The sequence below is a fragment of the Haemaphysalis longicornis genome, unplaced genomic scaffold (assembly GCF_048455015.1).
Source record: "Haemaphysalis longicornis isolate Haplotype H1 unplaced genomic scaffold, Haemaphysalis longicornis Haplotype H1 scaffold_1, whole genome shotgun sequence".
NCBI classification, from domain to species: Eukaryota; Metazoa; Arthropoda; class Arachnida; order Ixodida; family Ixodidae; genus Haemaphysalis; species Haemaphysalis longicornis.
In genome coordinates this window covers 197,014,101-197,039,077 of record NW_027526203.1, presented here as the reverse complement: position 1 = coordinate 197,039,077, position 24,977 = coordinate 197,014,101, and the positions used below count along the sequence as shown (strand labels likewise).

Below are 24,977 nucleotides of genomic sequence, written 5' to 3'. Positions count from 1 at the left end.
GGGGGCAGTGTTTGGCTCCCCTCATTCCACTATTTTCAACACGTTTTTGGTGCAAGAGGAGCGAACTAAGATGGTGCCAGGTGGGGGGCCCTAGTTCCGTCTGGGCAAAGATTTCTGCAAAAGTCTAGCTTTGGTCACGCAGTATACGCCTGGGGAAATCCGTGGTAGAGCGCAAAGCGCTATCAGAGTTCCTGGCCTCACCGCCTTTGACGGAGGCTTGACTTTCACAGTACGAACACCCCACTACCCCAATTCCCCGCCCGGGCCCATTCATATAGAACTGATTGTTTCATAGTACTTCGCAGGATATTTGTCCACAATTTCCAGCCGCGGCGGCCGCTTTTCTTATGGAGGCGAAAAGCGAAAACGCCCGTGTGTTCGAGGTTTCGGCGCCCGTTAGATCCCTCGGTGGTCAAAATTAATTCGGAGCTCTTCACTACGGTGCGCCTCCTCCCCTGTGTAGCGTCGGCGCATTAAACCTCAAAATCAATGAAGGATATTTCTCCAAGACGAGAAAAGGCGACCACATGGTGAAAATAGTAATCACGTGCAAACCACCTGCCTACAACAATCGGGGCAGGACAAGACTCCGGATCTCACGTGGTGGTGAATAGTGGTGCAAGGTATGTATTTGGCAACAGTCTAAACACAATGATGTCCACCTAGGGATATTGCGCACGGGGTTGGGGTTGGTGATATATGGCAAATTTTGCAATGTAAAACATTGAAACATACAGGCTCGACAGCTATCAATGAAGGCAAAAAATTGTAAAAAAAATAAAAAAGGTGATCTGTAACAACGAGAAGCCGGGAAAGAGGCTTCGGCATACAGTCAAACCCGGCTATAATGAACCCGGATAGAGCGAATTATGCTATATATCGAACAAAAATATTTCAGTTACGGAAATACATGGGAGACATATTCCTTATAACGAAGTTCACATCCGATATATCGAATTCTGGGCGCCTAGAATGGCCGTTGAAATGCATGATCTCGGAGCGGCGATTGAGATGTGGATTGGTCGCGACCACGGAGCAAGAGCCGTGACTGAGACATTGCGCCTCGCACGGAGCCACGTGACGCCCAATACTTTCCGTAACTGTTCCCGATGCGCGGGACTCGCGACGGAAGCAGCCCAGTCAGCGAGTCCGGACCAAGACAGCAGCATCTGTGAACTGTGGGTGTGGGAAGAGCTCTCCAACAGTCCCGATGATGTCGCGAGTGAAATCCGTCCGACGCTTATAATGAAGCGCTTTCGGCAGTCGATGTGCTCCGCCAATGCTTCTTTGGCGGAGTTGTGGAGGGGGCGGGGGGCTCCCACGCATTGTGAACTCGTAACAATAAGCTCGTTATAGGTGGGTTCGGCTATATCGAACTATTGGATATATCGAACTAATCGCGGTGCATATTGCAGTTCGCTATAAACGCGTTTGACTCTATAAAGGCAGGTTCCTGTAAGCACAGCAGACAAAATGCCGAATAAACGATCTGCAGATTAGGTTAGTGCAATGGCCAATGAAACAAAATAAGCACCGAAAACCACAGCGAAAGCAGAAAAACCACACTTTCGATCAAATGTATGTAGGCGTTTTGATAAAGCGGCATTCGATAAGACGGCGTTCGATAGAGGGAGCAATTTTTCCATAAAACGGCGTTCGATAAAACGGCGCTCGAAAAAGTGTGTGGGAACCAGTGAAAATGGTTAAGTAAGGTGCAAAAACACATATACCCTTTGTGCTCACACTCGAGCAGGCGCGAAAGCCAGTTTCTCTGTTACAATATCCTGACGGCGGCGGTTCACCCATTACAAGAAACGAAGCTTTTTGTATTTTTTTGTGGCTGATGCCACCAGACCACGGACAAGCTTAAACAGCTCTCCGGTTAAAAGTGTTGCATCGCAAGAATTATTACCAAAGCTAAAACAGAAAATGTGGCATGATCAGAACCTGACGGCACATAAGAGCATATCAAGTACTGTGAAACACTTCACACAATCTCCAGCCCTTTGCACGAGAAGCACATTACCTGAAAACGCTGCCCGAGGCAAATCTTCACTTGGTGTAGGAGTTGTCTCGTCCTCATCGGAGTCGTACCACCTGCTCTTTGCAGGGACCCACAGGCTCGATTGTTCATTCGCTTTTACAGGCACATTGCGCCCTTTAGGGTGACCCTTTCCACGGTATCGTCCGTGGACGCTCGAGACGACGCATGGGGTATTGGTGCGCTGCGCCTGTAGATACCAGAGAGGAGCGCAATTCGGTGAGGCGTGTTCACGCGTGTTTTCCAACGGAAGCATTTCGCTACCTCAAGTTCTATGCGATGTTTCATGCAAGAAACCCTATTAAAGTGAGGAACCAGAATACAGGAGTGAACTTCAAAAGAATTTACGAAAGCCTTGAAGCCTTACATTCAGAGCCACAGCCCGAATTCCTTCATGCACCGAAGCGCAGAAGCAAATGCCAGCTGTGTAAAACATATTTCTGATGTTTCGGGCAACCACAATACTGAACATTCTTCGGCTATCCATTAATATTCGACGCTGGGCTTCTTTTCCGAATACAGGAGCTATGTTTTATCGAAGAAAGGAGCGTGATATTCCTGGTCTCTATTCCCACTACTCAACGCAGTTATGCAGCCATAATGAGTCTCCTTCAATTCTACACGCCTCAGAGGCAGGAATTAAACCTCGTCATGTCGGCAACAAGCCATGGTTGAGAATTCTATCCATATTGAGGGCACATTTCGACTTGCTTCAACAGGATCTTTTTCTGGTATTCGGTTCTGTGTAACCGTACTGATTCCTTTATACTAGTGGCATAACAAACTGGTGTTTCAACATCTTTTAACTCTATCCTACCGGAGCACATAACAGTTGCGGAAAAAGGCAAAGATCAGTAATGCGAACCTGAATAGCAGAAGATATGGGAGCCTGTTTAAGTATTGTATATTGCCTGTGCAGGAAATACCCGTTGACGAGTGTCGACCTCTCAATTTCGCGTAATATGAAATGCAGGCAAAATCTGCTTGTAAAACCCAGTAGGTCGAACAGTGAACAAACGAAGTAACGGGATTTCCCACAGGTTAGGTTCGTGCTTGGCACCTGACACTTCGGTTTTGACACTCTTGCATTTCCTAAGGCGAGTTGTATGTAATAATAACATCAAACATGCCAAAATTGGTGTTACTGTGATATAATAGCACGCTGAATCAGCTCACTTGTTGAACTTGGCGTGAAATCGGCGTTTGTTCTCTTAAGCCAAATTCTTAAACATACCCAGCTTTCTCGCTCAAAATTACAACCTCTCGGGAACCTAGAAAAACCACTTTAGGAAAATAATATTTGGCATAAAGCTAGAAGTCAACGTGAAGAATAAAACGCTAAAAGAACATTTCAGGTTTCTGAATATTTGTTTGTGTAATTCGCTGTCAAATCGAACTCCCCATGCATTTCTATGGGATAGTTCCCATGGCTCAGGAACCCAGTTGCGACACGTGCGCGACTTGAAACTGTGCACAATGCAAGTATTCACCCCAAATATTAGCTGTGCAAAAGAACTTTTCATTTCGCTAAACAACTGCAGAGTAATCACTGTTCAAAGGACTGCCATGAGCGGGAAAGCTGCACATGTATCTTTTTTTTTTGCGAACACATCATGCACATTCATCATACGTTAGCTTGAAACATTACAGCCACACTAAAGTGTTAAAGGTTGGAACAAGACTTCGGTTCGCTGTGAAGTTGCCTGTTTTCAGTGGGTGTTTTACCAGAGTGTGCATACCTTTTGGCAACGAGCTAGGGCTTGCTGTTTATTTGCGTGAATGGCAGAATTCGTTGCGTAAGCGAGAAAACGTGTACGGATGCAAGCAATATTTACTGAGCTACGTTAATGTTTAGGAAAGGTAACTATAAGTTTAATTGACGCACATCTTAATAAAAAATATAGAAACAGTATTACAACTATAATACCATGCCCGTGGTTTTCGCAGAATATTTCTACTACCAGGCAGATGATCAGCGCATTTGAGACCTTCCGTAATAGTTTAAACTTGCCTTCGTGCTTCCTTTTGAAATATGTTGAAAAAAAAAACGGTGTAAATCCAAACAGAACAAGCGGTCTAAGCGCGATGGGCACTATTCTAATTTGGGACTTTAAAGACCTCCACCTCGACAATCTTGGTGACAGCGTTGATCGAGTTGATTTTTCAGCCACTTATATAATGGTACCCATGTGGGAAAGAATTAAACGGAGTGGACATCAAAACTTCAGCCGGCGTCTCAATTCTGAAAACCAAAACGCTTTTAAAACAAAGGTTGTGTGTGAACTCTGTTAGTGTCTTCAATTTCCACCCCAGTATTTTAAAAACCAGAAATAAAATCGCTCGTAATATTATCCCTAAATTGTCTGAATAATTTTTGAACAAATATCGGCAGCCACTTGGCCACTGCCAAGATCTTGCAAAAACCCAGTTTTTTTTTTCACAAGTATTTGAAGGCATCACTACACCTTTCTCCATTGAAAACCTTGACAGGTTCACAGTCACTCGCAGCGTCACACAAAACATCACTTCGGAGACACTAACGCACATCGACTATCAAACAAAAAGATTTCGAGGAAGGAATATCGAGATCAGTGCTGCGTACAGTCCTGGACATCTGTCAAAAAGGGTTAGCAATATTGGAACTCACAAGCCGGCTTTTTTTGGTGCGATGAACGGAATTAACATGTGCCAGTGACAAAGGCGGCGCCCGCACACCACTGGACACTACCGCCAGTTTTGGACCTGGAGCAGTTCCCCGTCTGGCAACATCTGCGTGATATCGGGACTGGCACCGTTATCTTCTACAAGCGCGCCCGATGTAAGCTGCTTCCTGTCGACTGCACGCTGGGGCACGACACCGAGACTAGAATGGAGCAATCACCGTCTGTGCTCTTTCAGGTTGGTTACCTCAAACGCTCTTTATGCCCTAAAACCTCGAATCGCTGTCTCTTTGAGGTGTCGTGCTCCTGCGACTTGTTAGAAATTGTGGGAAGTTGTAAAAGCTACGTCTGTTCTTGTGTCGGACGTCTATTGCTGTTGCTATCCGGCGATATTGAATCCAACCCTGGCCCCGACAGTGATGTTGTTCTGGCCGATGTGTTAGCAACCGTACAGAGAATTGAAAAGGGACAGGATGAGCTTCGTAGCGAGCTTGTTGCTTTGGGGCAGTGGAGGGCGTCAGTCGACATAGAGCTGAAGCAATTGTCTGACAGGATTCGCGCTGTCGAAGTAGATGTATCATCTGTAAAAAGCGACCACGCCTCTGCAGTAACACTGCCATCCGTATCTGATACCGTCGCACTACAAATAAAGAAAATAGAATCGCGCTGCGATGACGCAGAAAACAGGCAGCGCCGATCTAATTTACTGTTTTTCGGCATCCCCGATGACCCTGCAGAAACATGGGCGACTTCGGAAAAAAAGGTTGTCAAGTTGTGCTCTGAGGTTCTGCGTGTATCCCTTATTTCATCCCAAATAGAACGTGCGCATCGTCTTGGACGGCATCAACCAGAAAAAAATAGGCCCATTATTGTAAAATTGCTTCACTTCAAAGACAAAGAAAATGTTATGGCTATGGGTAAGAAGTTTAAGGACACTGACTACGCTGTCCGGGAGGATTTTTCGCTGCAGACGCGTATCGCCCGGAAAAAGTTGCGGGATTACGCTAAATCGATAGATGCACCCATCAAGCTAAATGTCGACAAACTTCGCGTGGACGGCTCCTATTATGTGTACGATGCTGTGTCTGACACTGTCATTAAATTGTCAAGATAGCGCAAACATGTGCCGACTGCAAGCACTATTCACAATTCCTCTCCCACTTCTGCTGGGCAGTCTCAGTTGCCACTCTCTTTATCTGTTTCATTTACAAACATTAGAAGCCTGCTTCCGAAACGCGACGTACTTTGTTCCTTTCTCGATGATAGTAACTCTGACATCGTTGCCTTAACGGAAACTTGGCTTACGCCCGAAATAGGCGATACTGAAGTATTTCCGGATAACAATTCTTATAACATTTACCGACATGATCGTAGAATTAGAAGGGGAGGTGGCGTCCTTTTAGCGGTTAAGAAAAAGTTTTCCTCCTTTGTTATTGACACCAAATCTGATCTCGAAATTGTTTGGTGTGCATGCGCATCCGCGTCAACTAAGGTACTTTTAGGTGTGTGCTATCGGCCCCCTGACTATCGACAATCCTTTGTAGGCGAACTTCGCAATAGTATAGTGACAGCTACCGAAATGTTTCCTTCTGACCTCATGTATATTTTCGGAGACTTCAATTATCCCTTAATCGATTGGGCCTCATTGTTCTCCCCCTGTCATACCTCCATGGATTTTGTTAACTTAGCCTTAGATTGTAATTTATTCCAGGTAGTTAACGAACCAACTCGTGGTCAAAATTTGTTAGACTTAGTTCTTACTTCTGCTCCTGATACAGTAGGACAAATCCTAGCACTTCAAGGATTCAGTGACCATAAAATATTACAAATTCCACTTTACATACCACTCAAAAATACCAGCTTCACTTCCAAGAAAACAAGAGATTACAATAAAGGTAACTATGTAGATATGAACTCCGATCTGGAACAGTTTTTCTATCACGAATTTCAGCCCTCTTTCCATCAACGTTCCGTTGATCACAACTGGGTTTTGTTCACAGAAAAAGTATCTTCCCTTGTTGACAAGTATGTCCCTTTGATTACCATATCTAATTGCAAAACTAACCAATGGTTTAACAAATCGCTTTGTAGGTTAAGAAATAAAAAGAAACGCTTATACCAGAAAGCCAAGCGTAACCAGACTTATTGGGACGAATATAAAGATTTCCTGAAAACTTACTGTTCTGCGGTATCAGTCGCTAAAGATAAGTATTTCAAACATGATCTACCCTCACTCCTTAAATCAGATCCAAAAAAGTTTTGGAAAACAATATCTCCGGATAATAGCTCAAGTCGCATTACCTTGCACGGAGCTAACAACGTGCCTCTTGCCGACCACGAGTGCCCGGTAGCTTTTAACGAATTTTTTTCATCAATATTCACCACGGAGGACCAATCCACAGTACCCTTTGTTCCTGATCCTGACTACCCTTACATGGAACCTATTAACATCTCCGCTGAAGGTATTTCTCGGCTAATAACCGACCTAAAATTATCCACGTCTGCAGGTATTGATAACATCAGCTCCAAAATACTTAAAAACACTGTTTCTGTTTCCAGCCAAATACTGCTCCTCATATTCCGTCAATCGCTATCATCCGGACGTCTTCCTTCTGACTGGAAAATTGCAAAAATAGTTCCTGTATTTAAGGCTGGCGATAGAAATTCACCTGGTAACTACCGTCCAATTTCGTTAACTTGTATCTGTTGCAAATTACTTGAACACATCATTGCTTCACATGTCTACAGCCACCTCGAGTCAAATAATTTCTTTTTTACTAACCAACATGGGTTCCGAAAAGGTTTCTCTTGCGATTCACAACTTTTTGAATTTACTAATGACCTGCATTTTCAAATGAATAATAACAAACAAACAGATTGTATTTTTCTTGATTTCTCTAAAGCGTTTGACCGGGTTCCTCACTGTAGACTAATCTCGAAACTATCATCGCTCAGATTAGACTCACTGACCCTTTCCTGGCTGCGAAATTTTTTGTCTCTTCGCCAACAGTTCACAGTTGTAAACAATTTATCTTCTCCCCCTTGCTACGTTACTTCAGGTGTTCCGCAAGGTAGTGTTTTAGGGCCCTTGCTATTTTTAATATTCATCAATGATCTGCCTACAAACATTTCATCTTCAATTCGTCTTTTTGCTGACGATTGCATACTATATCGTAGCATTACCCATACTAACGACCACATCGCTCTTCAAAATGACCTCTTAACTGTTTCTAGTTGGTGCAAGACCTGGCAAATGCACCTTAATGAATCTAAATGTAAATTTATCTCTTTCAGCCGCAAGCATGCCAATTCTAAGTTCACATACTCTTTAAACAGCTCTCCCGTCTCTGAAGCAACTTCATCTAAATACCTCGGAGTTCACTTCACTTCTAACCTGTCATGGGCTTCCCATATCACCGCTATTTGTGGGAAAGCCTCGCGATCGTTAGGTTATTTACGAAGAAACTTAAAAAATGCCCCTCATTGCGTACGAAAGCTGGCCTACGTTACTTTTGTCCGTCCTCAACTGGAATTTGCTAGCCCTGTATGGTCACCTCACCAAAAATATCTTAACAATATGCTTGAAGCCGTGCAGAATAGAGCAGCACGCTTTATTTCTTCCGATTATGATAATTCTCATAGCGTCACCCAAATTAAACATGATAATGACCTCCCCTTACTTGATACACGACGTTCCATTGCACTTTTGTGCTTGTTTCACAAGTACATTTATGGTAATAGGCTGTCGCCCCTTCCTCTTGAAAGACCATTGCGCATGTCTAAACGTTTGCATAACAATCTCAGTTACTCGCGCATTTTCGGTCGCACATTAACTTTCAATAGTTCTGCGCTTCCACGTGCCATCTGTCTGTGGAACGATTTGCCCGATAATATCGTTTCCATATCAAACCATGCCTCCTTCCGCCACCGTGTAACCAGTCATTTCCTAGGTTTGCTTCCTTAAATTGTTCACCCTCTTTTTGTTGCTGGCGTATTTTTGTGAATGTATTTTGTTAAGTTGTACTGTGTATGCACTGCGCCTTATAATCTATAGTTTCGCCTTGGCAGTATATTGTGTCGTGGTGTTTTTGTGCCTTGTGTTTGCAATGCAAGGTTAGCCTCACCTTGTACATATTATGCTTACTTGCTCTCGTGTTGCTTTTACTGTTTTTTGCCTCCCCTTACGCTATGCCCCTACGGGGGCCTGTAAGGTTCTTGTAAATAAAATAAAATAAATAAGTACAGGATTTCCGTACATAGAACAGGACGTTTCACGGTCGCGAACTGGAAATAGAAATTGCCTCACCTCCATGCTTTCCGTAGCTCTTTGCAATCCAAGATGGCGCGTGGAGTTGAAGTGTTTTGAGGCCGTCCGCCTTTGCATTTCTGCTTGAATCAGAGCTTCGCCTCCTTGTCGGAGCGTGGTTTCTGCATTAAAATAAAATGTTACGTTGAAGACTGTCACTGTTTGTGGGGAACACCAAAGTGAAGTTACGGCGAAAGTTCCGTCCGAACGAGAACTCGGCACACTACAGAACCATGCGTGTAAACGTGCTCATAGGCACAACACATTTTCAACCTAATTCCTAGTACACAAAAACAAGCCACATGTGCCATTACTTCTACAGTTTAACATTGTTGGCAACCGTGTGTTGCCATTAATTTTTGTTGCAGTACTGATAAGCTACAGCCATAGTGAAGGCCTTGTAGCTGGCAGGCTTTGTGCCCCAGTTTTCATATAAGAATGGCGCACTACTAGACTGTTCCCAGCATGTCCTAGAAGCTCGACTTTCGGTGCCGTCAAAAAAAATAAGGTCCTGGTTACACTGAGTCTTTAGAACGGCTCTCACCTTGCTGGGTAGGATAAAGTTACGTTAAAAGGCAGTGAGATTCAAAAGGTAGTGAACAATAGAGAAGCATGTTTGTGTCAACCTCTTTCAAAGCGAAACTTTCTATGTCCCACTGATGGCGGTGTAGTTACGCGACTTTCTATGTCCCACTGATGGCGGTGTAGTTACGCGAGAACACACTACAGGAAAGAGAACTTTATTCAAAAGAGGGGCACATGGTGATGAGGATGATGATGGTGATGATAATAATGAAACGGAAGAACGGTTTCCGTGGTCGGAACGCAAAATTTGTATCTCACGCGTTATAAAGCCAACGTCAGTACGATTGCGCAATCGGATCACTCAGAATTTCCTTTGTGCTTCTTGCGCGGGCGTTGGCTTTGGACTCTGGGTGAGTTGAACTGTACTCTAGCTTCGGACTTTGTCGGTTTTGGTTTTTGGGCGACGACAAAGCTCTAACAACGACAAGGGAGGGAGGGGGGGGGGGGGCACAGGTTTACAGGAGGGATTTATTGGCTGTTGTGTTAGTTTAAACTTTGACTAGCAGGCAGCTTGCATTTTCATCATTGATTCTTGGCCTGTGATTGCAGCGGCTTTGACTCTGGGACTTCGCAATTTTATCTTCGCACGCAGAAATCTTGTTCCAGTAATCATCGTCATTATACAGAGAAGCTTCTGATTTTTTCATTTTATGCTACTGCAACTTGCGATTTCCGGGGAGATGGCAAATACAGCCCCTTTTCTAGCCTTGCCTTTTGTGACTCCTGGCTTACCTTTATATATGAAGACAATACCACATCAAAAACACGCTTTTTTTTGTTAAAACCGTTTAAACCCACAGTTTTGGCTTTGCTCCGAAAAGATTTTTTTTCTGTGCTTTCTTTGTTATTTAGAACACTATACGATTACAAAGAAAAATTGAGCTTGTGATACAAGTAATTAGCGATTTAGAAACATGACCTCCAATTCGGTCACCAGACACTAACACTTTTAGATTCTTGCAGAAAAGTTTTTTTGCTTTTTCCAATATTTGAGAGGCGCTGAGCGCACATACAAAAAACTGGTAGCGCAAGTACCGTATTTTCGCGATTCTCCGCACCCCCGATTCCAGAAATCCTCCCCTACTTTCGGTGAAAAAGTTGGGGAAAACGTTTGTGTCTAAGCAAACCTTTTCTATCCTTTTCTTTGTATCCTTCTCTAAGCAAACAGCGCAAAGTGGATTTCAGACGCGTGGAAAAGGACCCGAGTTGACGTTGAGGCCATGTCATTCATGAAGCTCTCGATTCCAAACCACTTCAACGTAACAGGCCACGACCTACTGGGGACACAGAGGGGTGGCCCACGCTGCACAACGGACTCAAATGTTAGTGAGGGGGACTGAGTATCCGACGTAACTGCTTACACTGTAATAAAATGAAATAGTTTCCTTAAAACGTACAAAAAGACAAAGCACTCATTTTGATTTGAAAAGCTCATATTTGCCAGACGTATAGTAGTCGGAGTCATTGTTCAGGCTGGTGATGAGTAGCGTATTGAGCCATTTACAACACGCATGTTACAACTATGGTTTTACATTCCCTCGACCTAAAGTGGCCACAAAATTACGATCCTAAATCACCGCTGAATATTTTTCTGTGCGACTGTGAAAGTTTTTTACGGGACTTTTTTGTGTATGGTTGACTTTTACTCTGCTAAAAATATTCGCAAGGTCATGCTATGCAAACTTAACCAACAATATTGAAGCGCAACTGGATGCTCTTGTATATGGAATTTCGCACCAATGGTTGCTAATTCGCGTGATAGAACTGTTCAGGAAAATAACATCCGTAAGACAAACACTGACTGCTTTCCTTCGAGTACATTCCTTTACCGAAATTTGCCAAGAAATAAATAGAAAATCTACGGTGACTATTTTTGGAGCGTCCATGCAGATTTTTTTTCCGAGAATTTTTCATCTAGCTTGTTTCGAAATATTTAAAAATTATCTGATGTAAAAATAATGTTGAACATTTTCCTGGGTGACCGTGATAAATTTGGTACCCAAGACAGCAGACTGCTTTTCCATGGTGCACGAAGGACGTTGTATTCTCACACACGCACACAAAAATAGCCGATTTTCTGCTTGATTCCCTGCAAATGCCGTAGAAAGATTATGGTCGTCTGTTGCACCTACCACGTAACATGTGCCGCTCTGCCTTACCACCCCTTTCCCTCCACCTCCCTCTCTCGCTCCTCTCCGAATGAATCAGACGCAGGTTCGATCAACGCAATTCAATTTCCCCGCCTTCGCAATGCTTGCTGCACTTCTAGTGGTACAGCGAGCGTCTTTATTTTTATCTTTCGAATATTTTCTGACCGAAACAGCACGAGCGGAAGCTCTGTTCTTTTTCTGCTTCCTCTTACTTCACACTAGCTGGAGCGTTTCTGCGCCCTTCTAAATTTTTGAACGACTTTTGTTTTACTATCGCAAAAACCAACCCAACATATATTCTTATTTAAAATAACGATGAGACAACGGGTTGCGTGTTGACATTTCTTCTCAAATGTGCCTGAGATTTCCTGATGGGAACATAAGTAACTAGCGCCAGATGCTTGAGCAATTTGGAATAGCCTTGCCTGTATATAAAGACCGAAACGTTCGCGTTTAAGAAGCCCAAGAAAGACTGTGTTTAAAATAAACGAACCAAGTGACGCCGGCGTCGACATATCGAATGTGCAGAAGAACGCGCGCCCGAGGCGCAATCAAGTTCAGGCGGCCGGAGTTCCAGTTGTAAGCATGCCGGGTGCTTTTCATGCCGCACCACCCAGACGCGCGTCTCTGAACCCATCCTACAGCACGCGCTGTTCTGCTAGCTCCACAATGTAGGAGATGCCGGGTAAAGCAGGAGGTAAGCTATACAAGGCTCGAAACACCACCAGAAGAAAATCTCACTAAAAAATTAAATTAGTCAACCTTTCGAGGAGGAGGGCCGGGTCGCATGAAGCCGACAGTGCGGGACCCGGTGCAGTAGGCGAGAGGGGGGGTAGGGGGGAGGGGGGGCTTGCATGCAGGCAAAGGGAGAAAATTGCCTGCTGCAAGCAGGCAATCATTGAGTGCACCTGTCTAACCTTCTTTCAGGTGAAAACTGCAATGCCGGCTTTCGATAGGAAGTACGAAGTGGTGGAGCGGGGGACATGGGTTCTAACGTCATGCCGAGCGCTGCCTGCGGCCATCGGACCTCCGGTTGCCGACCACCGCTCTAGACCATGCACGTTACAAAATAAAAGAACAAAAAACTTCTCCCCGCATCTGCTCACTGCTAATATTCTGCCGTCTCCGTCACGTAACTTCCTCTTCTTTCTCACACCCACCTCTCATGCTCTGCCCCCGCCCTTTCGCTGCTCTAACAATAAACAGGGAGGAACTTTGCTACAGATTTTCCCCGCGTTCCAATACCCGCGCTATCACCCAGGACCTTTCGTTACTGTTGGACTTCCTGGTACTCCGCCACGTGGCAGCATCCACAGGCAGAAGCAGCGTTTGTATTAAGCTTAAGCGAATGCTGAGCATCTGGCCATCGAGAATCTCGTGCAGGCACAGCGTACTGCCCCCTCCACTCCCCCACCGCACACATTACAAGAGCGCTCGCGCCGTCACGGCGAACCGCTCTACCCTCCGCATTTCACGCAACCCTCCTCCTTTGCTTTCTTTCATCATTCGCTTTCTTTTTCACTCGTCGGCTCACTCAGTTACGCCGCCAACGTGGCTCAGCCCAGAGACGGCCGCCAATGGGCTGAGCCCTAACATGAAGTCACGGGCCGAACGTGCTCGGTGCCCCAGTACAACACGGGCACTTCGCTTCCGGAAACCTGCACGCTGGTACTCTGTCTCGTTTGCAGAAGCGAACTGCCCGTGCTGTGCTGGCGCACCCATCTCGTGCCGCCCGTGACTTTTTAAATGCAGAGCATTTCTTAGGCTCGCGATGTCACTCGTCGATGTTGTCGGCGCCATCCACACGTCGCGTCGAGGCGCAGGTGCGCGTCTCTCCCCCGTACCCTCCTCGCTCTCAACAACAGGTGCGGCCGTGCGGGAGGAGCGCGTGTACCCTGTGCGCTCCGTCCTCTCAACAACAGCTGCGGCGGTGCGGGGGGAGCGCGTCTGTGCGCGCATGCGTCGTAGCTACCCGTGCGCTGCGTCGCGCTCAACAGTAACGGCGGCAGGGCGTGTACACGTGATAACGGCGTGGTGGGTGCATGGAAAGTTCGCGCGCTTGTGTACGGAAGTGTGCGCATGCGCGTCTCTCCTCCGTACTCCTCACCCTCGAACGCGGGCGGTGTGTATATAAGCGGCGGAGCGCGCGTTCGGAATTCAGTCAAGGGCGTCTTTGCTTGGCTTTCGCTTGACTTGGCGCTTTGCTTGACGGCACCAATAGCACTGCCAGGGCGGGGTCACCACTACCGTTCTATGGGGATGCAGCGAGGACCCTGGAGGATCTGCTCCGCGTGAATCCAGGGTTCAACCTGCTTGGCACTCCCCTGAAGGACCTGGTGGAGGCCCTGACCCCCAGCCTCCCTCCTCATCTTAGCCAGTACGAACTCTCGTCTGCTAAGCCGCACTGGTCCATGATAACTGCCGCTTTTCTCGATAGCCACCGCGCCTCGTTTATGTACCGATTCGCGAGAGGGGCACTCCCCTTCCGCAGCCGGGCATTCAGGCGCACCACTTGCGGCCGCCGGGTGTGTCCACTGTGCAACAGTGTAGAGGACACCCCACACACCTTCCACTCCTGCCGCTTCCCCCGAACCCTGCTCGCCCGCTTAGCCGAACTCTTCGGCTTGCGGGAAATAGACTATAGGACAGTCAGATACTTGAACCCCCTACCTAAAGAGGCTACTAATCAGTTTGTGCTCTGCCTGGTTGAGATCTCTTACCAGGTATGGCGAGCCCGGTGCACAGCAGCCCACGGAGGCGAGACCCCTGCAGTGGAGGCCCTGAGGGAGCGAGTGCGCACGGAACTGTGGCTGCACCTGCGGAGGGAGCAGCAGACGCTAAACAAGTTTGAATTTACCCGCAAGTGGTGCAGCCCTAACACAGTATTTTCCATTGCAGACTCGCACCTCACTGTCCTCTACTAGACGCTGGACGAAGACGACGGGGCGTGCGGCGAGCAGAACTCCCTCGGGACTCTGATTAGCACACTGCCCCCCCTTGCCCGGGTAGGGCCGGCAACCTCAAATCAAAAAACACTCGGGGGCCCTCGGGTCCTTGGAGGAAGCTGCCTGGGGTTGTCGTTACCGCAGTGATGATGGACGCATAGCGAAAGCTATTTGATACCCCTGCTACACTGGGGTCTAAATGTCATTTGAACCAAATGTCATTTGACTCAAATGCCAAGTTGCGCTGCTACACTAGGTTTTAAAATGCCATTTGGCTCAAATGACATTTGAGCCAAATGAGCACCGAGAAAGACATTTAAGATTTCAAATGCCATTTCCAGCACTCTCGGACGCAGCGTCTTCGATCGGCAATAAAAAATATAATACTTCCGTACGTAAAAAAAAACAAAATATTGTTGTTGGTGAAACTTTGTTCACTGTTTATTTACTTAAAATACGAAATCAACATATTTAATTTTCATACTCTCAAAACCATGTGGGTCAGCTGCAAAAAAAAAAAAAAACAACGCAAGACAGCCATATTTAGAGTCAAAACTGGTGTCTCTTCTACTTTGATATCATTTTACTGCCTCGGACTGCTCCTAAGTTTGATTGTTGTATTAATGTACGAAAACGGAACGGGGCAACAACAGCGCCACTACAGCACAGCGAACAGTTGTGAAGGCTTTCAAATGCCATCGAAATCGTAGTGTAGCACGGCGGATTCTGAATGGCATTTGAAGCAACCCATTTGAGTCAAATGACATTTGGTTCAAATGACATTTGGACCCTAGTGTAGCAGGGGTATGAGACACCAGTCCAATCTGACAAGGCAGCAATAAAGACAGACTTTAACTTTACACTCCTTGCCTTCGCTTCTCCTTCATTCAATAAATGAGAATAATAAAGACGAAATAACAATTAAGCATTCCCAAACCATACCCAATTACGCAACATTCACGCGATACCCCCACCACTCTGCGACGCATTTACTCGAGTTCCCCCCGTGGGAAGATGCGGGCGGTTTTTTTTTTCTCGTCTTTGATGTCCGGCGCAAGGCACCGGCTGAAAACTCTGACGAAGGGGCGCTACAGGGTCCCTGGCCCAGGCGGTATGTCGAATCACGCACGCTTGCCTCGCCGTCGTGTGCGATTCGACATCCAATCTGGGCGAGGGGCCCTTTAGCGCCCTTTCGTCAGAGCTCTAAGCCGGCGTCTTGGCGCCGGCCATCAAAGATAAAATAGTCACGGGCGGCACGTGCTTGGTGCGCCAGAACAGCACGGGCAGTTCGCTTCGGCAAACCTACACGCTGGTACTCTGACTCGGGCATTGCGCGGCGAACTCTCAATTACTCACAGTTCCATACACCTGCAACTGCAACCATGATTAAATAAGTTCATAGAACTTTGGAACTACGCGGGCATGGCCCGCTACCAGACGAGGTGATATCGCGGCCCCGTCAGAACGTCCGCCATCTTTTTAGCTTTGTCCTGTCTCGTTTCCCGTCTATTGCCTTGTTAGGAATAGCTTCAAACTAATCACAAGTAGATCCATCGCAGTAACTCACCTCGCGTTGATGTTGTAGCTCGATGTGACCGCGCTGGTCGTTAAGGCCCGGCGATCGTTCTGCTACCTCCGCGGTTGAGCACCGGCCGCGCTCATGCGCCCACACGACAAATCTGCGTCCGCTCGAGGGGCCTCTGGTTATCCTCAGTGTTCAGAAGGAACGCGTCGAAACTGCAAGGGAAATCACCTCCGTTGAGTGTCACGTCAGCGTTCGGTAGCTGATGGAACGCTGGCGCACCAACCTTACCGTAGGTAACCCTGCGTTCAAGAATGCTTTCACGAGGATTTTAGAGAAGCAAAGGTACAGTAAACTAGAATGCCTTGATCCAGTGGCGCGAACGGGAGCGCTCTGCAGCGTTCGGCTGAAGCAAAGCGCGTCTACCGCCGCCAGGGGCGCCACTGCGCCTTCTCCGAAAACGGTACCGCGTTTGAACGGGCAGTTGCTTGGGGCGCTCGCCAGCTATTGCCGCTGCCGTTTTTTAGTGTGGTACAGTAATTAACTTTTATGGAAGAAAGATGCTCACTTTTGTTGTCCCTGTACCTTTCTACGAACGTTTTGTTGCTTATCCGACCCGTTTGAGCCATCGGGCAACGGCTACAAACAAAGTAGCGCTGTGTCGTCTGCTAGCGGCGCAGACGATACGAGCGGATGTGCGATGCGTTGGCGGCGCGCGTTCGGACAGACTCTCCCCGTCTGTTTATGGTCGAGCCCGGCCTTTCATTTTCTGAGTGTTTTACGTTTCCGTGATGTTCTCCTACAGAAGCAATTGAGGTATGCAATCGTCACGAAAATAGTTATTGCGAGTGCTGTCGAATAGAGGTTGGACAGGCCGGGTAGCCGCGATGTCAAAACGAAGGACGGACACCTATTGCTTTGCTCCGGGTTGTCACAGTGGTTGCCCAGGTGCTCCCAAGGCGTCTTTGTTCGCCGCTCCCCTGGACGATGAACTGTGCAAAAAGTGGGAACAAAATTTGGGAAGACTGGACAAACTCTTGACCATATCTTCAGCCGTCGATGAGCGCCACTTTGAGCCCGAGTGCTTATTGCGGGATTACATCCACGTAATAAACCGCTGTGAAGTGCGACTTGCACGCGGGAAGCTGTCACTGGCTCCAGGTGCTGTGCCTACCATCCTGCCTGACTGTGCGTCGAATTCTGTACGGAGCATGGACGCGAAAGCCGCAAAGGAAAAGGCGGGCAACAACAAGAGTTTCAGTTTCGGCAGCCAGCAAGACGCCACGACAAAGCTGAAGAGCCGAAAAAGATGATCGAGGTGCGCCAGCCACACCACGAGGCTTCTCTCTCTCCGCAGGGCTCATCATATGAAGTCGCAAGTTCTGTTGAATGGGATATGCTTTCACATTGAGCCATCTTCAAGAAGTCAAGCTTCCTTCAAAGCTCTGGTGCCGGCTAAATTGTGCCGACGATCGAAACGTTCTTTTCGCTACGACATCGATACGAAGAGAAAAAAAAAGCTAGACATTTTTCACGAGAAATCTGTGCTCTTCTATCCACATGACGACAAAGTGTCGTCGCAAACATTTTTTTCGCGGTGTGTTATGCGGAAGCGGTGAAATATATTCCCTAGCTGTTGCGAACAGTGTGCTGCAAGAAGCTGACAGCAGTTCGGCTAGTTCGGCTTGCAAAGGGGCCATGACGGCTAGGAGGTTTAGTGATGCTAACACCGGAGCTGCGATCTCAAACGACACATTTGGAGACGCTGCCTTCAGCACTAAGTGCCTGGGGAAAGTTTCCTCTGAAGGTAATTTGTTCATTGCAAACTTTGCTGCTGAGAAAATCAGCCGGGTGCTACTGGACGCGTGAATACTGGGTATAATTTGCTTTTGTAGAGTGAAATTCACAAGTATGTTCATGCCGGGACTTTATTACGGTAAATATAAAAAAGTAAATCCATTCGTAAAGAATTAAACATAGCAGTTGTCCGCCGGCAGCACATCGAACGCGTACGCTCGCATCGATCGTCTGCGCAGGTAGAAGACAACAAACAACTCGATTTATAGCCGTTTCCCTACCGCTCAAACGGGCAGATTTGCAACAAAACGTTCCTAGCAAGGTACGGGGATGCCAGACGCGAGTAGCCTTTTTATTTTTTTTTTTTTTTGTAAAGGTTAATTACTACCCAACATCGGAACAACGACAGCCATAACCATTGCCGATCGCCTGAAGTACAGAGACTGCCGCGGCGGCGCCTTTCGAAGAGGGCGCAGCAGCGCCACCTGGTGTTTTCTACACAGAAGAGCACGCCCCTTCCTCGCCGTTCGCGCCACTAGATCATTCTAGTTCACTATACACGCAAGTATGTAGAGGTATTAAAAGTATTGAACCGTAACAGACTGGTCGTATGTATTCACCACACTCACCATGTCGCATCGCTGGCGATCCGTTGGTCAACCGGCCGCTGCTGACAAACGACCACCGCACGCTACAACTATAGTGAACTAGAATGATCTAGTGGCGCGAACGGCGAGGAAGGGGTGTGCTCTTCTGTGTAGAAAATACCAGGTGGCGCTGCTGCGCTCTCTTCGAAAGGCGCCGCCGCGGCAGTCGCTGTACTTCAGGCGATCTGCAGTTGTTATGGCTGTCGTTGTTACGATGTTGGGTAGTAATTAACCTTTACAAAAAAAAAAGCTACTCGCGTCTGGCATCCCCGTACCTTGCTAGGAACATTTTGTTGCAAATCTGCCCGTTTGAGCGGTAGGGAAACGGCTATAAATCGTGTTGTTTGGTGTCGTCTGCTACCTGCGCAGATGATCGATACGAGCGTACGCGTTCGATGTGCTGCCGGCGGACAACTGGTATGTTTAATTCTTTACGAATGGATTTACTTTTTTGTATTTACTGTAATAAAGTCCCGGCATGAACCTACTCGTGAATTTGCCTCTACAGAAGCAAATTATACCCAGTATTCACGCGTCCAGTAGCACCCGGCTGATTTTTTCAGCAGCAAAGTTTGCAATGAACAAATTACCTTTAGAGGAAGCTTTCCCCAGGCACTTAGGGCTGAATGCGGCGTTAGCACGTGCAATACATCACTAAACGCCGTAGCCGTCATGGCCCCTTTGCAGGCCGAACTGCTGTCAGCTTCTTGCAGCACACTGTTTGCAACAGCTGGGGAATCTATTTCACCGCTTCCGCATAACACACTACGAAAAAATGTTTGCGCCGACACTTTGTCGTCATGTGGATAGAAGAGCACGGATTTCTCGTGAAAAACTTCTAGCTTTTCTTCTCTTCGTATCGATGTGGTAGCGAAAAGAACGTTTCGATCGCCGGCAAAATTTAGCCGGCACCAGAGCTTTGAAGGAAGCTTGATTTCTTGAAGATGGCTAATTGTGAAAGCATCACATTCCACAGAACTTGCGCCTTCATTTGATGAGCCCTGCGGAGAGAGAGAAGCCTCGTGGTGTGGCTGGCGCACCTCATCTTTTTCGGCTCTTCAGCTTTGTCGTGGCTTCTTGCTGACTGCTGAAACTGAAACTCTTTTTTTTTTTGCCCGCCTTTTTTTTTTTTTTGCGGCTTCCGCCTGCATGCTCCGTACAGAATTCGACGCACAGTAGGCAGGATGGTAGGTACAGCACCTGGAGCCAATGACAACTTCCCACGTGCAAGTCGCACTTTACAGCCGTTTATTACGTGGATTTAATCCCGCAATATGCACTCGGGCCCAAAGTGGCGCTCACCGACGGCTAAAGATATGGTCAAGAGTTTGTCCAGTCTTCCCCAATTTTGTTCCCACTTTTTGCGCAGTTCATCGTCCATTGGAGTGGCGAACAAAGACGCCTTGGGAGCACCTGGGTAACCACTGTGACAACCCGGAGCAAAGGAATAGGTGTCCGTCCTTCGTTTTGACATCGCGGCTACCCGGCGCCTGTCCAACCTCTATTCGACAGCACTCGCAATAACTATTTTTCTGACGATTAGATACCCGTTGCTTCTGTAGGGGAACATCACGGAAACGTAAAACACGCAGAAAATGAAAGGCCGGCCTCGACCATAAACAGACGGAGAGTGACTCTGCCCGACCGAGCGCCGCCAACGCATCGCACATTCCCTCGTGTCGTCTGCGCCGCTAGCAGACGACACAGCGCTACTTTGTTTGTAGCCGTTGCCCGATGACTCAAACGGGTCTGATAAGCAACAAAACGTTCCTAGAAAGGTACAGGGGCAACAAAAGTGAGCATCTTTCTTCCATAAAGGTTAATTACTGTACCACACTAAAAAACGGCAGCGGCAATAGCTGGCGAGCGCCCCAAGGAACGGCCCGTTCAACCGCGGTACCGTTTTCGGAGAAGGCGCAGTGGCGCACCTGGCGGCGGTCGACGCGCTTTGCTTCAGCCGAACGCTGCAGAGCGCTCCCGTTCGCGCCACTGGATCAAGACATTCTAGTTCACTGTAGCTACAACAAAGCCGCCATCAAGCGAGAGACAAAAAAAAAAAAGAAGAAAAAAAAAGTACGCTTGAGAGCGCAGAGATCACGACCGAGCAGTGGTCTGGTAGCGAGAGTAGACTGTGTTGTTTTTATTGTGTTTTATTGTGGAATGTCGCAGCGGCGAAGCTCTCGTGTATTTCTAGGCATAGAGTTTCATACAAATAACTAGAGGGGAAACTGGCGCTAGTGTCAACGCGAACATGGCAGCGGCGCTTACGCTTCAATGGGAATGATGGGTAGTTTTGGAACCGGATTGCGTAGGATCAAAACGGACTTATGGCTGCGCAAATTGTGTTTTTTGACAAAAAAGTTTTTATTGCCCGGTTCTCCGTTTACAAATTACATGGCAAACAAAAAAGTTAGGGACGAAAAACCGGTTTTGTACGAAATAAAACGGCGCGTTTAAATAAAAAGCAGACGCGGAGTCGAGAAGGTTTGTGGAGCAGGTTTGCCATTTTCCGCCAACTATAGCAGGACGCGGACTTCTTTAAAAACTACTTGTAAAAGTTTCGGCGCTGGTGGTTTGTAATAGTAAGAGAAGTTTGTGCTCATAAGAAAAAAGAAACCGATTACCTTTGGAGAAGTTATTCTTGCGTGAATTAGTGACATCCTACAAGCTGCGTTCCTATCAGCCGCCGGTGCTGCTGTTCTACGACGTAGGAGCCGGCGCTCGCACGAAAGGTGTGGCTGTTCCAAGCGATTCGCAACCGTCGTCAGCTTTGACAATATATTGCTCTGCCGAATGAGCAGCGCCGCAACTCCTAATTAGCAGACAACTTCGCCGCACAGAGCGCCGTCATTTGTGTTTTCATGCTCGCTGTGCGGCAATGCATTGATAACCCACTCAATTCGCAACTCTGGTTGTAAAACATTCCACTCAGGGCGGCGTCAGTGCACGCGAGGCATGCAGCTCAAGGAGAAACGTATTTTTGATCACTCCTCCCAACACCCCGCCTAGGCAAATGCGTTCATGCAAATCCAAAACGAAAACGAAACGGCCTGCAATCCGTAGTAAGTTCCACGAGCCATCAAGCGCCAATCCGAATCCACAACTACCCATCACGCCCATTGAGGCGTACGATCGCAGCGCCAGTTTCCCCTCTAGTTATATTGTAAGAAACTCTATGTTTCTAGGGACCATAGCCTTAGACTAGAGTGTACTAGAAGTTTTAGAGTGGCCCGACCGGCCGCCCGGAGAGGTGCTCGTTTCGCGCAGAAAATAGCGGCGGCGCTGTAGTCAACGACAACTGAAAGCGCAAACGGCGGCTGGCCGGCCGCACGGCCGCGCGCGGGCCAGGAAACGCTGCTGCTTTACGCGCGGAGCGCTCGAAATTTGTTCTGCGGGTCGTCCAATTGCTTAAATATACTGTATGTACAGTGGACTGTGGGTAACGAAATGAAATATAAACGTTGCAGCTCATTTTGCGTTAGTTTTGCCTTTCCCGCTCGACGACAACGACAAGGAAAATTACGGATTTTCCTTTGCAGCATTCGTAGCGGATTGTAAATAAAGTAATTGCAGCGACATTTTCGCTTTTTCAATTTTCCACAAAAAGTATTTTGCGTCAAATTGCCTGGTATGATCCAGTTCATGATTGCTTTATGATTGCGTCCTTATTGTGCTGCTTGATGGACATAGTTGGTCGACGCAAATGACATGAAAAGGTATATGAGGACTGGGATGATAGCTTCTCGGATTAATTTCTTATTTATTGTCTTGCAATTTACACTCAGACTGCAGTTATGTGGGATAATATCACAAGTTGCATTTGTTTTTCATTGCGTGAGTTGTTATTATAGCAGTATTTAAGCAGTGGCCCGCTTGGGATAATTATGGCCGGTCACAGTGGTGGCCGATCAGAAAATGGCACGCGCAAGCGAGATATCTTTTCGACTAAAAAGGGGTTAGCCCAGCGGTTAGCTCAGTTGTCCCAATGAGCGTCTTTCATAGAACTATTCCCGCAACGCTCTATTAATCGCACCACCTTTCACCTGATTCGGTCAAGAAAGGAGTTGAATAAATTAACACAAATTTAATTCACAAATATGCTGAGGGTTCAATTACACGCACATAAAACAAATGGGAAACATAGATCAGAAAATATATTGACCGCGACAAAAATTAAATATAACACGCCCACTAGAGGTAAAGGTTCAAGAACGCTAACATGGCGGTTCAAATAAACGGAACTGGAACAAAATACACATTTTGTTTTCATTTTCAATAGCCCAGCAAATGAAATGTAAAGCGGGAAATCATTCACAAACTCTACACAGGTACAGGTTTAGGAATAACGCTAGCATGGAGCTTTAAATTGACATTTTTGGCCAACACATTTTCATAACTCGCCCTGGATCATTAGCGACGGCTACATTTAAGGTGTTGCTCCCACCTTCGCATGTAATCATGGAACTTGTTTGAACCTTTGATATAGAAATGAATCTGTGTCACAATGTATACAGAACCCAACCAAATTTGCTGTCAAGGTCTCACGTGCTGGTCGCAACCAACGCCGTCAAGGTGTTTGTTGTGAATAATGGCTGCAACACATCCATAACGCTGTCATGGTGGAGCTCCTTGTCGCTGAAGCAACTGGTAAAAACGCCGTAGCGATCACTAATAAACTTTAAAAAATGCACGGAAGGATTCAGAAGCCCCCCCCCCTCTCAAATTACAAGAGGTAGTAGTAAACACAACGGCACCTCCCCTGGCATGCAGGATTGGTCCTGCAGACTTGGCACTTCGTGGCCACTAACCGCAGTACAAGCATCAGCGGCAGGGGTATCCCAGAAGAACGCTCTTGGTATTTTCGTTACAAATCGGAACGTAAAAAAACAGTAAACTTTTTTCAGCCTATAGAATGTGCACCCCGCCGCTTTTGCTTCATGCGCAGACTCAAGAAGGGGAAGGGAAAAACATTCCTGGTGCCTGTCCGTCAAATTAAACCCTCGTTAACTCGAACTCTGCTATCTCAAAATATCTTCTCGAAATTTTTCTCACCGTGTGTTTACCTCCCATAGGCGCTATGCATTTGCCCGCTTTATCTCGAAACGTTTTTTCGAAGAACCACAGATGCCTCGAAATACTGGCAGAGAGGACACAAGGCAAAGTCAGCTGCGGGCAGCTGACAAGGTCCCAGTTCGAATGATTACTCCCACTACTCGCCGAACGCGGTCGTGAAGTGCAAGTTTACGCGGACTACACGTCCCCGTTACCGAAATCCTGTCTGACGCGTACATCATCGAGATAGCTGTGGACGACGCAGCTGATCATGCGGACGAGGAGGAGCCTCCAGAAGTGCCTACAACGGCAGAAACAACATACATGCTGCGTCTGCTTTGTAATAAGGTAGAATGTAGCGGTGGCGGCCACGAAGTTATGCGATGCATTGAGAAGCTCGGGTACGTTTTTCTGGGATGCAGATATGAACGCGAAACAGCCGAGCGCAACACAGTTCTTTCTACTGCAATAATAAAAGTTTTTTTTTTTCATGTGAATTATTTTGCCTTTATTACGAAATCTCCCCTATGCAATAGTGCTTTTGTTCGCAGCCCTAGCTGTTATTTCAGAGACCTGGTCACAAATTTTCTGCACTTGACTTAACTCGAAACTCCGCGCTTATCTGAAAATTTTCAGCTAATTTTACGACTTTGAGTTAACAAGAGATTAACGTTTTCAAAAAATTCAGAAAAATTCAGGAAATCAACAATTTACGTTTTCCGAAAACGCATAAAAAATGAGGAAGTATCGTTGGGGGGGGGGGGGGGGCGATAATTTTGTGTCGGGTCGTACTAGTTTAAAGTTTGCTCAAGCGGAGTCAAAACGTTTCTGCGTCTACTTTCTAAATCAGCTGACCAAAGGCGCAGGTACGATTCCCGGCCGCGGCGGCCGCTTTTGTGATGAAGGATAAAAGCGAAAAACGCCCGTGTCTTGAGATTTCGGCGCACGTTAAAAATCCCCAGGTGGTCAAAATTAATCCGGAGCCCTCCAGTACCGCTTGCCTCATCGCCTGTGTAGCGCCGGCGCGTTAAACCTCATAATCCAAAATAAATCAGCTTCGCAAGCGCAAAACACCGCAGCGAGCCACGCAAATATTGCCGCGCGCAGGCTGGGAGCTAGTGCCGGGGAGCGCCGGCTGTTCAGTTGTTGACGACAGCAGCGCCGCCGCTATACCGGTTTTATTTTCTGCGCGAAAGTCGACCCGGCGGAGCAATGGGAGAGGCCGCCGCTCGGGCCACTCTAAAACTTCTAGTACACTCTACTTAGACTACT

The 24,977-nt window shown here is 47.1% G+C and overlaps 1 protein-coding gene across 3 annotated transcripts in view; it reads right to left on the bottom strand.

Annotated features, from left to right (window-relative positions):
• The window catches only part of LOC144140962 (uncharacterized), a 30,930-nt gene extending 12,226 nt beyond the window's left edge, over positions 1 to 18,704 (bottom strand). The window contains exons 1-5 of one of the 3 annotated variants that reach the window (XR_013316400.1): positions 18,636 to 18,704; positions 16,255 to 16,424; positions 14,463 to 14,558; positions 9,008 to 9,129; positions 2,027 to 2,231 (exon numbers count right to left, since the gene is read on the bottom strand). The gene's annotated coding sequence lies outside the window, so the exon portion shown is untranslated. Of the gene's footprint in view, positions 1 to 2,026; positions 2,232 to 9,007; positions 9,130 to 14,462; positions 14,559 to 16,254; positions 16,425 to 16,495; positions 16,631 to 18,635 lie in introns of those variants that run through there. The other 2 variants (XR_013316401.1, XM_077672447.1) reach the window with 2 other exon arrangements.
• Between the last annotated feature and the right edge of the window lie 6,273 nt (positions 18,705 to 24,977).